The sequence below is a fragment of the Lactuca saligna genome, chromosome 2 (genome assembly GCF_052625555.1).
Source record: "Lactuca saligna cultivar CGN05327 chromosome 2, ASM5262555v1, whole genome shotgun sequence".
Taxonomy (NCBI): domain Eukaryota; kingdom Viridiplantae; phylum Streptophyta; class Magnoliopsida; order Asterales; family Asteraceae; genus Lactuca; species Lactuca saligna.
This window is the reverse complement of record NC_136418.1, coordinates 124,999,552-125,014,944: the sequence shown is the minus strand read 5'-3', so window position 1 is coordinate 125,014,944 and position 15,393 is coordinate 124,999,552. Positions and strand designations below refer to the sequence as shown.

General features: G+C 34.9%; 1 pseudogene; it reads left to right on the top strand.

Annotated features, from left to right (window-relative positions):
* Window positions 1–3,154: 3,154 nt before the first annotated feature.
* LOC145031504 (wall-associated receptor kinase-like 9 pseudogene) lies at window positions 3,155–4,313 on the top strand (annotated as a pseudogene).
* The last annotated feature ends 11,080 nt before the right edge of the window (window positions 4,314–15,393 follow it).

Genomic DNA, 15,393 nt, shown 5'->3' with positions numbered 1-15,393 from the left:
AAAGTCATAGAATATGTTAAACCGAGAAAATCCATAAAAAGAACGCCCAAATCTGACTTCGTATAAAGAAGTTATGATTTTTCTAAGATTCGGCTTAGCAGTGTACAGCCCGAAACTTGAATTTTAGTTCGAGCGGTTTTTGGCTTATGCGACCTAAATGAGAGTTGAAGATCTCATTAATAGGAACTCAACGGTAAAAAGACAGACAAAAACAGAGTCCGTATGAAGGAGTTACAGATTCTTCGCGGTCATTTAACAATCTAAACGCCTCGTACTGTTAAATTTAAGATCGGTCAAGAATTAGCCGACGGAGTCAAAATGAAAGTTGTAGATATTATTTTTACCTACGCGTGGATATAAAGAATGTCAAAAACGGAGGTCGTATGTGAAAGTTACAAATTTTAGAAGTCGGAAGTGTGCTGTGCCAAAATGGTTGATGTGGCACAATCTTGGCCATTGCTTTCTCCCCAAGTCTTGCCACTAGATGGTGACATGTGGCACCAACTTCAGCCATTTTCACCCTATAAATACCACCTCTCCCCCCCTCATTTTCTTCACACCTTTCCCATTCTTTCTTCTCTTTACTCTCTCTCTAAAACCTCTCTCTAGCCCCGAAATCCCCCGAAAAGTCTAGGGAACCTCCCTAGCACGAGGCGGAAGCCCCGGAGTGCTCGACGGCTCCGAGAAGAAGAGATTTCCGGCTCGGAAACGCTGCTCCAAGCAAAGCCTGGTTTTCTATAAAACCCGCTGTAAGTGAGCTACGCCTACGCTATTTTTAATATAGTTTTTATTTAATTATATTAACGTTATTAAGAACATATAATAAATACTTGGGCTATTATTATGGGTTATATAATTTTTTTTAACGCTTATATAATAGTAATAATAGCTAGACTATTAATTAGTCTCGGCGAATAATAGACTAAAATCTATTGGTGATAATACTAGGTTTCGTCGAAGGAAATTATTTTAAAGTAAACGAAGCGCTGTCCGAGTACCGAGTCACCACCTTCTCAGGTGAGTGCATGGTCCCTTTCATCTTACACATAGATATGAAGTATTTATTATATAATTTACGTGTTGTGAGTGCATAGTCTCTTTCATCTTACACTTAGATATGAAGTATTTTAATATAAATTACGTGCTATGTGTACATATTGTCGGAATACTTGCTGTCTATGCTGAGTAAAAGATTTTTATACATGTTTTAAATGATTTAAACTGTATACGTATTTTATATCTACAAAACGTGTTGGGAAAAACATGGGTAGATGAAATAGTTGTTTTGTGATAACACGATGGGAGACATCAGTGTTGTCAGTGATCCAGTCATCTAGTGGAGTATAGATGACGACTATGGACGATACTAGACGGTCCAGTGGAACGATAGCAGTTTCGTAACATGTAGGTATTTTTGAACTAGGTGCTCATTAGGTATTTTTGAACTGAGTGTGTTCACTACGTATCTTTGAACTGAGTGTGTTCACTAGGTATTTTGAACTAAGTGTGTTCACTAGTTACTTTTGAACTAAGTGTTTACAAGATGTTTCGGACTACGTGTTCACCAGATATATTCTATAAGCCTTGGTAATGATGGACTTCGTGTCGATTCCTTAGGATGATCCTTAGGAATAAATAAACGAGGAATAGCGGGTTCTTAGGGTAGATCCTTCAGACTAAAGAAGATAATGGGGATGGGTAATTGGGTTGATTGTTTGATTGTTTAAACATAATAATTATATTATTGTGGGTTGAAAACCCTATGTACTCACCAGGTTTCCCAACCTGACCCACTCAGTTTATGTATATCACAGGTGATGAAATGAAGTGACATTACACTGAGAGATTTAAAGAGATGTAGATCACTAGTGTAAACAATTGTAAGTTCTGTTTATGCTTATGTTTCTGTATTAACGATGACATCCCAAACGTTTTAAGATGAATAAAAATACGTTTCTTCGAAAATGTTTTAATAACGTATTTATCGTGTTTTTCTGGGAACAAATTCCGCAACCTTTTTATAAAATGAAGTACTCTGATTTTCATAAAGCATAAACAAAATCGGTCTTTTCTGGCCGTGATTTTGGGGATGTCACATGTAAATATGTATTTTGATATATGTTTTTTTAAGTATAAATATATTTTTAAAAGTATAGATACATACTAATATATAAAAATGTAAAAATATGTATTTATACTTCTAAAAACTATATCTATAAAACACATATTCATAATTCTAAAAATATTAGTTATCTTTTTAAATGGTATAACCATGCAAAAACACAAATACACACAAACAAACAAACAAATATATATATATATATATATATATATATATATATATATATATATATATATATAACATTAAAAAATATAAATACCATATTTAATTAAATATTTTTTCGTATATAAATATGATTTTTCTGCATGAATATGTATATTATTAAAAAAAAATAAGCTTAGGATAAAAGTGTAAAAAAATTATAAACTTAAGGGTAAAAACGCAAATAAATGGTAAAAACTTAAGGGTTTTTTGCGAATTTAATATAATGGTAACCTGGAAAACCTGTTATCACCGGTAAAAGGGTAAAAACGAACATTTTTTCGAAAATGTTTAGGTAAAAGCAGATATAAATCTCAACTTTGGGCAAAACCGATAAAATCCTGAAAATTTGAGGGTTTTTTATGACATTAACCTTTTAAATAATCCCATTCTAATTTAAATAAGTATTAGATAATAAACGATAAATTAATTAATTAAAAAAACTTATTAAAGGTATAATAGCCTTCTAACTTTTAGAAGAACCAAACACATTACAAAATTAAAATGTAAAGACCGTCAGAGTTAAAAAAGAAAAAAAAATGTTAGATACTAAACGCGCAAATTACTTCAAACCACGTGGACCATTCGTGCAGTTCAATTTTAAATTAATTAGCAAAAACAATAATGTTATAAATATAGGATGTGGTTTAGATGATAAAATGGAAATGTTATTAAAATGAGGGTAAGTAATACTACAATAAAATAAATGTTCAAGTGATTGTAATATATTGTTAATAATGATGAATTATGCACTGTACAATATTGTTGAACATTTTAATTTTCTTATGTTTTGTTATTATGTAATATTTTCCTTTTTTTTTTTCCGGTGTTAGTATAAGCATAGGGCTACTATTGCTAATAGTGATGGGCTATGCATTGTACAAAATATTCAAGAAAACTAAAGCCAAGAGAAGGAAACAGAGGTTTTTTAAACGTAATGGTGGTATTCTTCTTAGACAACAACAAACAACCGATATTAGTTTAGTTGATAAAACCATTCTTTTCACCTCCGACAAATTAGATAAGGCCACTGACAATTTTAATGAGAATAGAATTCTTGGTCGAGGAGGTCAAGGTATAGTATATAAAGGCATGCTAGCTGATGGACGAATCGTTACAATCAAAAAATCAAAGGTGGTTGATGAAAGCCAACTAGAACAGTTCATCAATGAGGTGGTCATTCTTTCTCAAGTAAGTCATAGAAATGTCGTCAAACTACTGGGATGTTGCCTAGAGACCGAGGTGCCATTACTAGTCTCGGAGTTCATATCAAATGGTACATTATATGACCTTATTCATGATGAAACCGGTGAGTTTTTGTTCTCTTTGAACATGAGATTACAAATCGCTACAGAGGTTGCAGGGGCACTTTCGTACTTACATTCAGCAACCTCTATTCCAATATACCATAGGGACATCAAAACTACTAACATACTTTTGGATGAAAAGTATAGAGCCAAAGTTTCGGATTTTGGAACTTCGAGGTTAGTGTCAATAGATCAAACACACTTGACTACCTTAGTCAAAGGGACATTTGGTTACTTGGATCCAGAGTATTTCCAGTCGAGCCAGTTCACCGAAAAAAGTGATGTATATAGTTTTGGAGTTGTTTTGTTAGAACTTTTGACAAGGGAAAAACCAATTTCTTTAACTAGATTTGGTGAAAACAGAAGTTTAGCTTTACACTTCATGTTAGCCATGGAAGAAGGCGGGGCGATGTCTATTTTTGATGCAAGTGTTGTTAAAGAGGGTTCTAGGTCTGAGTTGTTGGCCGTAGCTAACTTGGCAATGCAATGCTTGAATTTTAATGGGAGAAATAGGCCAACAATGAAAGAAGTTGCTTCTGAGTTAGAAGGAATCAGATTATCACATGTTCCCTCTACAGATGAACCTAATTTTGGACATGTGAAGCATTATGAGGAAGTGACACTTGTATATGGTGAGTCAACATCAACATCAATAACATTTTATCACAATCCTAGTCAATGAATACTGGTAAATTTTAAGTTTTTTATAATCACGTCTTAGTTTATGCTTTTATAATTGTATGTTGATAATTAAGTTGTCTATGACAGTCAAGAGTATGGTACAGACTATGTCTCTTTTTTCTTCCTTACACCTATCTTAAAATTTAAATGTTATAAAGTCTACTTTGTATATGAAAGTTAATCTCTTGTACTGTTAATAAATATGTGTTTTGTATATATAGCATTTGAGTTTTATCATCAACATCTAGAATGATTATAATTAATATATTCATAGATTTATTTCAAAAAAAATTTACAATTTTTTAAAATTTCTTAAAATTCTCAAAACAATTGTTTTGATAAAATTATAACAAGTAGGGACTTGATATTTGTCAACTAAGTAAATGAAATACAACTGGAAGTGTACACGATTTCTTGGGTTGAAAATGAAGATCAAAATGCTGAAATACAAATGCACCAAAAAAATGTTGAATGTTATATTACAGATTCCATATATTGGTAACTTTCATCAACAAAAACTACCATCAACATTTCTATTCAGAAACTAGTCGTCAAGGTTAATATATTATATATGTTCATACGTATGAAAAATACAAAATCAAATGTATTCTTCGTATGATGGAAACCATTCTTTCCGATCCAACTTACCTTATACTAATAGTTTGGTGCAAAAGTATGATAACCAAGTAAAAAAGTTAGCATTAAGAATTCAGGCATCAATATACAGTTTTCTCGATTAAATCATGTAAAAATTACCAAGAAATGGAATGAGTATGTTAAACCGCCGTATATGGTTATAGTTCTTGTAGATATTACAAGGGCCTCTTGGTAGTATATTATTGTGTCATTATACAACCTATTGCAAAATCATATAAAATCCACATGATAATAACAATTATGAACCCTAAAGATTAGAAAAATAAATAAATAAATAAATAAATAAGCTAGCTTGCTTCAGTTTTCTTAAAGTATAAGTAAGATTAACCATGAGTAATTTTGAAACACCATTTGTATAAGTTAAAAGTCTTAAATTTATATTTCAAAACATTTGATCAATTTTAAGTGATGTTGCGAAATTTAGGTCCTAAAACATAGTTTGACTATCCATAATTATGGTTTTTAAAATACAAGGGTGTTCATTAATATGAGAAAATAATTTAACTACCTCATACACTTTTTTTGCCTCAAGGGCCCAGTCATAGGTGTTACCACATCTTACGGGATAACAACATATGTGGTACAGACTTTATTGTGTTTGTGCTTTGATTTCTCTTTGTAACACGCTTCCGAACATTGATCTTAGCCGTTTCACTAATAAGTACATCCCCCCCTTAAATCCAAGCATACACTAGCGAGTTCCAATTTTAGAAAATTCATCAAGACATGGAAGTGCATTTCGACATGATGGTTTGGCAGAAAGTAGTTATCAAGTGTTTAGAAGCACAACATGCTCAAGATTTTCTTCTAGATATCCCGGAGTTTGGCCATGATATGTCTCTTACGAACTATCGTGCTATCCGTAAACATCGGCCCTTAAGCTCAATATTCCGAGCTGACGAGATATGTTCGTTGTGTCAAAAGTCATGATAGGACTCTTTTGGAGAACATGTGGTTCATGGTAAAGAAATCCTAAGGTTTAAATACCAACACAATATGGTTAGGAATGTTTTGTTTGATATATTTAAGTGCGTTGGGGTTTCCAGAAAGAAAGAGGCGTCTGTGAATTTCGTGAATGACTCGACAGAAGGAAGGTCAACCCTTAGACTAACTTCTGGTTTTTAAATGGGTTTGAGGGAAGCATGCATGTGTGGACCTTACATGGGTATCTTTTACCATGGGCTTGAGAGTTGGGGGCTTTCAGTTGGGATAGGATGTAACGCCCGTAGATCCTGACTAATCAATTTAGAGATAATAGGGTCGAAAACGACATTTCAACAAAATATTATTTAGAATAAATAATCTTAACCAATATGTAGAATATTTCTCAAGGATTTCGTACATATAAAGAACGCCAAAATCCGAGTTATAACGAAGAAGTTATGGCTCGTCGAGGTTTTACGGCAAAATCAACACGGCACCGGGAGACATAAATAGTGAATTTATGATAGATGACTTTTTGGCCTTAGTAATCTAAACAAAATTCATAGAATATGTTAACCTGAGAGCGTCCATAAAAAAAAACGCCTAAATCTGACTTCGTATGAGGAAGTTATGAATTTTCTAAGATTTGGCTTAGCAGTGCACAACTCAAAACTCAAATTTTAGATCGAGCGGTTTTTGGTCTACGCAACCTAAGTAAGAATTGAAGATCTCATTAATAGGAACTCAACGGTAAAAAGATGGACAAAAACATAGTGCGTATGTAGAAGTTATGAATTTTACGCGGACATTTAACAGTATAATCTCCTCATACTATTAAATTTAAAACCGGTCGAGAATTAGCCGACGGAGTCAAAATGAAAGTTGTAGATATTATTTTTACCTAGGTGTGGATATAAAGAACGTCAAAAACGGAGGTCTTATGTGAAAGTTATGGATTTTAGAATTCAAAAGTGTGCAGTGCGAAAATGAGTGATGTGGCACAATCTTGGCCATTGCTTTCTCCCCAAGTCTTGCCACTAGATGGTGACATGTGGCACCAAGTTCAACCATTTTCACCCTATAAATAGAACCTATCATACCCTCATTTTCTTCACAGATTTCCAATTCATTCTTCTTTTTACTCTCTCTCTCTCTCTCTCTCTCTCTCTCTCTCTCTCTCTAGAACCTTTCTCTAGCCCCAAAACCCCCCCGAAAAGCCTAGGGAACCTCCATAGCACGAAGCGCAAGCCCCGGAGTGCTCAACGGCTAATACTGCTCCAAGCAAAGCCTAGTTTTCTATAAAACCCATTGTAAGTGAGCTACGCCTACGCTATTTTTAATATAGCTTTTATTTAATTATAGTAACGTTATTAAGAACATATAATAAGTAATCGAGCTATTATTATGGGTTATATAAGTTTTATTTAACGCTTATATAATAGTAATAATAGCTACACTATTAATTAGTCTCAGCGAATAATAGACTAAACTCTAGTGGTAATAATACTAGGTTTCGTCGAAGGAAATTATTTTTAAGAAGCGAAGAGCTGTCTGAGTTCGGATTCACCACCTTTTCACGTGAGTGCATAGTTACTTTCAGTTTACTCATAGATATGAAGTATTTTATATAAATTATGTGATGTGTGTGCATATTATCTGTATACTTGCTATTTATGCTGGATGAACGAATTTATACATTTTTTTTAAATGATATAAACTGTATATGTATTTTATATCTACAAAATGTGTAGGGTAAAACATGGGTAGATGTAATAGTTGTTGTGTGACAAAATAAAATAATGAGGACCACGGACTATAGATGTTATTGATGATCCAGTCATCTAGCGGAGTATAGATGACGACCACGGACTATTCTAGACAGTCCAGTGGAATGCTAGCAGGCTCGCAACCTGTAGGTGTTTATTTGAACTGTGTGCTCACCAGGTATACTCCATCCCCCACATGGTTGTCTTAAGGACATTTATTGTTGAGGAATCCCCTTAGCAGTAGTGTCCGTCCCGATGAAAGTCCTTAGACTAGATCCCTTGTGTTAGATGTTTTAGGGACGTAAAGTGAGGATAACGGGAATGGGTAATCGGGTTTGTTTGGTTTGATAAAGTTAATAAACTTATTTATTGTGGGTTGAAAACCCTATGTACTCACCAGGTTTCTCAACCTAACCCACTCAGTTTATTTATATCATAGGTGTTGATATGAAGTCACATTACACTGAGAGATTAAGGAGATATAAATCACTAGTGATAATGAATGTAAGTTCTGTTAATGTTTATGTTTCTCTATTGACGCTGACATCCCAAATGTTTTAAAATGAATAAAAATACTTTTCTTCGGATATGCTTTGAAAACGTATTTATCATGTTTTACCGGGAACAAATTCCGCAACATATTTATTAAAAGAGGTACTTTGATTTTTATAAAGCATAAACAAAACTGATCTTTTCTAGCCGTGAAAATGGGGATGTCACAGTTGGTATCAGAGCATTAATTTAAGCGAACTAGGAATTTATAGGAAATTTCTAGACTTAAACGTGATGATTGTGAGATGAGTGTCTACTATATTTTAGACACGAGCACTAGTTTATTTTAGGAAAGATGCCTAAAATGTTTTATGTGCAAAATGCTTTATGTTATAGCTATAAAAATACCTTATATGCTATTATTTGTTCGGATCTATGGTCTGTTGCCAACCGGATCTGGAAATTTTATGTGTTCAGATTTCTAAACGTTTGATTACGGTATTAGAACTGGCATATAACTTTTCGGTGTGACAAGGAGATCTATACATCTATCGTAAATAAATTCTTTCCTATCTTAAAATTCTTGCCTCAGTACACCGAACGTCTGCTTGGGAGTACAAATCGCCATGGTGAAGACAGAGTAGGAAATATCCGAGGAAGATGACAACCTGAGCCTATGAATGTGATGGGTCATGCATTGGTCGTTACGCCTGCACCCGAACCTTTCACAATGGCAGAAGTTTAGAAAGTGATGTGAACCATGATAGACTGAGAAAATAGAGGAAATGAGATGGCTTACGATAGTGAATGATACCCATCGGAAGATATCATAAGAGATGTATCTTGCCTTTAGAATACGTCTGATAAAACAGCAGTACGTCTAGAGAAGTACGGTACATCTGAATGTAAACATTTGATTCACGGGATGATAGAATGATTAGTGTAGTTCATAAAGTTTTCCTATCATCTAGAATTTCCATCACCAACCTAGTTGAAGCAGAACTGATGATTGAAGATACACATGGAAGAAGTCCTAGTAGAGTCTAGGGAAATTTTTATATTTATTTGGACACACTCGTATGTGTTAAATTGTTTTGTGATTTTAGGACTTGGGGACTGCGAGACAATACTTGGGATGTGTATGAGTAGGTGTGAAAGGTAGTAGATGCATATACTACCGGAAGCACATGACTCACACTTGGATCACGGAAAGTAACAAGGTTACCAAGAAGCCAATTATTGATTCCATTTTATTCAAGCATGTCGTTACCATCATTTTCAGTAATGACAAAAAAGATTGTTGCTATTCTGACCCTAGTGGTCATATGAAATTGAGTCCGACTACGATGAGTATGATATGTGGTTCAGGGAACTAAGTTCGATGTAGGATCTGACTTAAACCAGAAGATTGAAATGAAAGCTAACCAAGGCGATCAGTAGAAATATCGCGATGATCGTTAAAGAAATAGGTAGCTAGAAATGCTACATGTTGAAATGTGATTGTATCCCATTAGAACTTGAAGGAAGGTATAGTATGTTCTGGAATTTGACTCTAAGAGACTCGAGTCTGAGCGTTGCAACATACGATGAGAGGTCATTAGAACATGACACAATCGGCCTATTGTAGTAATCAAATATACTTATCTTAAGTTTGTTAAGAAGAAGAAGGAGTCTCCATTAAGGATCAAGACTGTGACTTTAAGGTCATAATCTAGAGTCTAACGTGAGATACGTAGCAAGTGCAAGATCAAGCACCACCTGTAGTCAAGGAGTCCAAGAGTTAGAAACTTTTTCGAACCAACATAGAAGTTACGATTATTACCTAGGATGAAAAGATAACGTATGGAGTCATTATACATCCCTGTTTTGTTGATGATTCCGGGACGTAATCATCCTAAGGGAGAGATAATTGTAACGCCCGTAGATCCGGGCTAATCAATTTAGAGATAATAGGGGTCGAAAACGACTTTTCGACAAAATATTATTTAGAATAAATAATCTTAACGAAGATGTAGAATATTTCTCAAGGATTCCGTACATATAAAGAACGCCAAAATCCGAGTTATAACAAAGAAGTTATGGCTCGTCGAAGTTTACGGCAAAACCGACACGACACCGGGAGACATAAATAGTGAATTTACGATACATGAATTTTTGGCCTTAGTGATCTAAACAAAAGTCGTAGAATATGTTAGCCTAAGAGCGTCCATAAAAAGAACGCCCAAATCTGACTTCGTATGATGGAGTAATGAATTTTCTAAGATTTGGCTTAGCAGTGCACAGCTCGAAACTCGAATTTTAGATCGAGCATTTTAGGCCTAGGCGACCTAAATGAGAATTTAAGATCTCATTAATAGGAAGTCAATGGTAAAAAGACAGACGAAAACAGAGTCCGTATGTAGAAGTTACGAATTTTACGCGGACATTTAACAATATAAACTCCTCGTACTGTTAAATTTAAGACCGGTCGAGAATTAGCCGACATAGTCAAAATGAAAGTTGTAGATATTATTTTTACCTACGTTAGGATATAAAGAATGTCAAAAACGGAGTTCGTATGTGAAAGTTACGGATTTTAGAAGTCGGAAATGTGCTGTGCGAAAATGGGTGATGTGGCACAATCTTGGCCATTGCTTTCTCCCCAAGTCTTGCCACTAGATGGTGACATGTGGCACCAATTTAAGCCATTTTCACCCTATAAATAGAACCTATCCTACCCTCATTTTCTTCACACCTTTCCCATTCTTTCTTATTTTTACTCTCTCTCTAGAACCTCTCTCTAGCCCCGAACCCCCCCGAAAATCCTAGGGAACCTCCCTAGCACGAAGCGGAAGCCCCGGAGTGCTCGACGGCTCCGCGAAGAAGAGCTTTTCCGCACGGGAATGCTGCTCCAAGCAAAGCCTAGTTTTCTATAAAACCCGCTGTAAGTGAGCTACGCCTACGCTATTTTTTATATAGCTTTTATTTAATTATAGTAACGTTATTAAGAACATATAATAAGTAATTGGGCTATTATTATGGGTTATATAAGTATTATTTAAAGCTTATATAATAGTAATAATAGCTAGACTATTAATTAGTCTCGACGAATAATAGACTAAACTCTAGTGGAAATAATACTAGGTTTCGTCGAAGGAAATTATTTTTAAGAAGCGAAGCGCTGTCCGAGTTCAGATTCACCACCTTTTCACGTGAGTGCATAGTTACTTTCAGTTTACTCATAGATATGAAGTATTTTATATAAATTATGTGATGTGTGTGCATATTATCTGTATACTTGCTATTTATGCTGGATGAACGAATTTATACATTTTTTTTAAATGATATAAACTGTATATGTATTTTATATCTACAAAATGTGTTGGGTAAAACATGGGTAGATGTAATAGTTGTTGTGTGACAAAATAAAATAATGAGGACCACGGACTATAGATGTTATTGATGATCCAGTCATCTAGCGGAGTATAGATGACGACCACGGACTATTCTAGACAGTCTAGTGGAATGCTAGCAGGCTCGCAACCTGTAGGTGTTTATTTGAACTGTGTGCTCACCAGGTATACTCCATCCCCCACATGGTTGTCTTAAGGACATTTATTGCTGAGGAATCCCCTTAGCAGTAGTGTTCGTCCCGATGAAAGTTGTTAGACTAGATCCCTTGTGTTAGATGTTTTAGGGACGTAAAGTGAGGATAACGAGAACGGGTAATCGGGTTTGTTTGGTTTGATAAAGTTAATAAACTTATTTATTGTGGGTTGAAAACCCTATGTACTCACCAGGTTTCCCAACCTGACCCACTTAGTTTATTTATATTGCAAGTGTTGATATGAAGTCACATTACAATGAGAGATTAAGGAGATATAAATCACTAGTGATAATGAATGTAAGTTCTGTGTATGCTTATGTTTCTCTATTGACGATGACATCCCAAACGTTTTAAAATGAATAAAATTACTTTTCTTTGGATATGCTTTGAAAACGTATTTATCATGTTTTACCGGGAACAAATTCCGCAACATATTTATTAAAAGAGGTACTTTGATTTTTATAAAGCATAAACAAAACCGGTCTTTTCTGGCCGTGAAAATGGGGATGTCACACAGGTTGCTTTAAAAGCTGCTACATGCAAAGTCACAAAACTCATGAAATCGAGCATGGAAAATTAACACGTGTTCACCCCATTCGTGCTTGATACATTTGGTTTTCTCATGTTGGATGTTTTACAAGTTCTTAATAGAGTACAATAGATCATACATAACAATTTTATTGTTAGGATCGCTACCAGCCCAACCATGCCGAACATTAAAGAACAACGAGGTTCAATTTTCTAAAACCTATTGATGATAGAAGGGATTACTCATTACCTTATATGATAGCATCTAGTTTCTTATTTTACCAATGTAGGATTGGCTTTGTGTTAGAAGTTGGTTAGGGTTTATAGTGGAGACCTAGATACCCCTTGGATCGTGTAAACACCGAACTAATTTTTCTACCCTATGCTTGGGTTACAAGAAAGTCAGCTTAGGATAATCCCAAGGGGAAACTTATGAATCTAGACAAAAAAAACATAAACCAAATTGCTAGAATATTCTGAGTTTGTAGGAAGAAAAACGACAGCTAAAAGGTGGTTTTTCTCCTCAAGAGGATAGTAATTTATATAGAAAACGAGATGTAGGGTTTCCTTCTTGGGTTGGTCGTCATAGATGCCTTTGGAAAGAAGTCAAGGGAATCTGGAATTAATGAGGAATTTAAGGGTTTCCAAAACTGGCGAAATTAGTCAATTTTACCATAATCCCCCTCAAGAATCTGATTTTTCCGTTATGTATCCACATGTAAAATTCGAAGAGCTTTTATGGCGCTGCCCAAAACCATGCGGGGGTGCGGCCCCTCAACCCCACCTGCTGACCTAGCAGTAGGACCCCATCTAAGGGCTCTGCCCCTTGGGCCGCGCTAGAGACGATGCCCCTAGACCCCAAACCCAGGGGCGCTACCCCCGGACCCCTGACTAGTCGTCAAACCGGCTTCTAATTCGATCTTATACATACATGCACTCCGCACTCCGCACAAACGCAAATATATTAGAGTAAAAATTACGAAGCCCCTTAGCTTACATGTAAGTTCCAATTACACAAAATGACTTGGTGACCCTAAAATCATCAACAATCCTCCCTCATTTTAGTGTAACCATTGAAAAAAATTAAATTTATCAACACAAAACCAAACTAGTACACAATGAAAATGTCGTAATGTTGAGTTTCCACTTAGTATCATACTCTTAAATATACTCGAGAATTAGAGTGTTTTAAGAATTCAACCTATCAACTAATTTGAATACCATAAAGTAAAATACATACTAGTTTATTGAAATTTCTAGCAAAATACAGCTTAACACTATTATTAAGCCATATGTCCTAGTCCTCTCATGATCGTATTAAGGCCAAGTCCACAACCTCTTGAAATACAACTACACTTCACAATCACGTAGGTAACTCCTTTCCATGTATCTGAACATACATTTAATCAAAGGAATTATTAAGAAGTTAAACTTCAACCTGGTCAACTGCAAAACCAAACACATTACCTGCGATATGTACTTCATGTGTTCCAATCTATAAGTTTCAGCTTTCCACATTCAATTCAGCTCCTAATGTCATATTAGGAGGGAATTGGGTGTCTCACCATTAAAAAAATTTAGATGCACTTTAATCTCATCCTAATCATAGACTTGTGCCCTAAGTCTCTTAACAAACCCTTAGTCAAATGATCTGCCAAATTATGTTGCGATTTCACAAACTCAATCGAAATTACACCATTCATGATTAGTTCTCTAACCATATTGTGTCGGACACCTAAGTGTTGATGCTTGTCATTTAATACTTGAGTGTAAACCTCGCCCAAAGTGGCAACGTTATCACAACTAATAGAAATAAGTGTTATCGGTTTAGACCACAAAGGAATCTCATATACTATGTTCCTTAACCATTCAGGTTCTTTACCAATATAATGTAACGCACCAAACTCAGATTCCATTGTTGAGTTTTTAATGCAAGTTTGCTCCTTGGAAGCTAAGGAAATGGCACCTTATCCAAGCAAGAATAGCCAACCAATCGTTGAGGAATGATCCTCCAGGTTGGTTATCTAACTTGCATCTGAATGTCCTTCCAAAACTGAAGGATACCCCAAGTAACTCAAGCCATAATCCACGGTTCCCTTAAGATACTTAAACACTCTACTCACTACTTGCCAATGTTGAGCATTAGGATTTTTAGTTTACCTGATCAAATTTCCTAGAACAAAATTAATATTAGGCCTGGTACTTGTCATTGCATACATTAAACTACCAATGGCCTTAGAGTATTCCAATTGTGAAATAGGAGTTCTTGTGGTGTCCCTTAATTTCATAATTAGATCTATAGGAGTGCTCACAGGAGAACAATCTGTAAAATTAAACCACTTGAGAATTTTCTCAATATAATGACTTTGAGTCATTACCAAGCCTGTTCATCCTTTTAATTCTTATTCCAAGAATTATATCAGCATCTCCTAAATCTTTCATTGAAAACTTTGATGATAACAATTTTTTGTTTCATCCACTTGATTTTGGTCGGTACCGAAAATCAACATGTCATCTACATATTAGCAAATGATTACTCATGCCCTAGTAGAATCATGAAATATACTATAAAAACATTTGTCAAATTGGTTAATATTGAAACTAGAGGACAAAATAATATCATCACACCTTTGATGCCATTGTTTAGGTGCTTGTTTATGACCATACAAAGATTTGACAAGTTTACAAACCATATGTTCTTTACCAGGCATAAGGAAACCTTCTTGTTGTTTCATGAAAACTTTCTCGTGAAGTTCACCATTCAAAAAGGATGTTTTCACATCTATTAATTTGATGAGTGACCATATTATGGATACTTGCTAATGCAAAAAACAATCTAATAGTAGAAATACATGCAACCGGAACATACATATCAAAATAGTCAACACCAGGTTTTTGTCCAAAACCTTGAATGACTAACCGGGCATTGAACTTTTCAATAGTCCCATTAACATTCATTTTCTTTTTGAAAATCCATTTGCAACCAAGTGGTTTAGAACCTTGAGGAAAATCAGTCAACACCGGATTATGTTCTTGATATTAACTACACACTCACTTTACAAAGTGTCTGGTGATTGGTAAATTAGGCAGAGCTTCGCCTTACACCTTTCTCGAAAGACCTAAATGTAC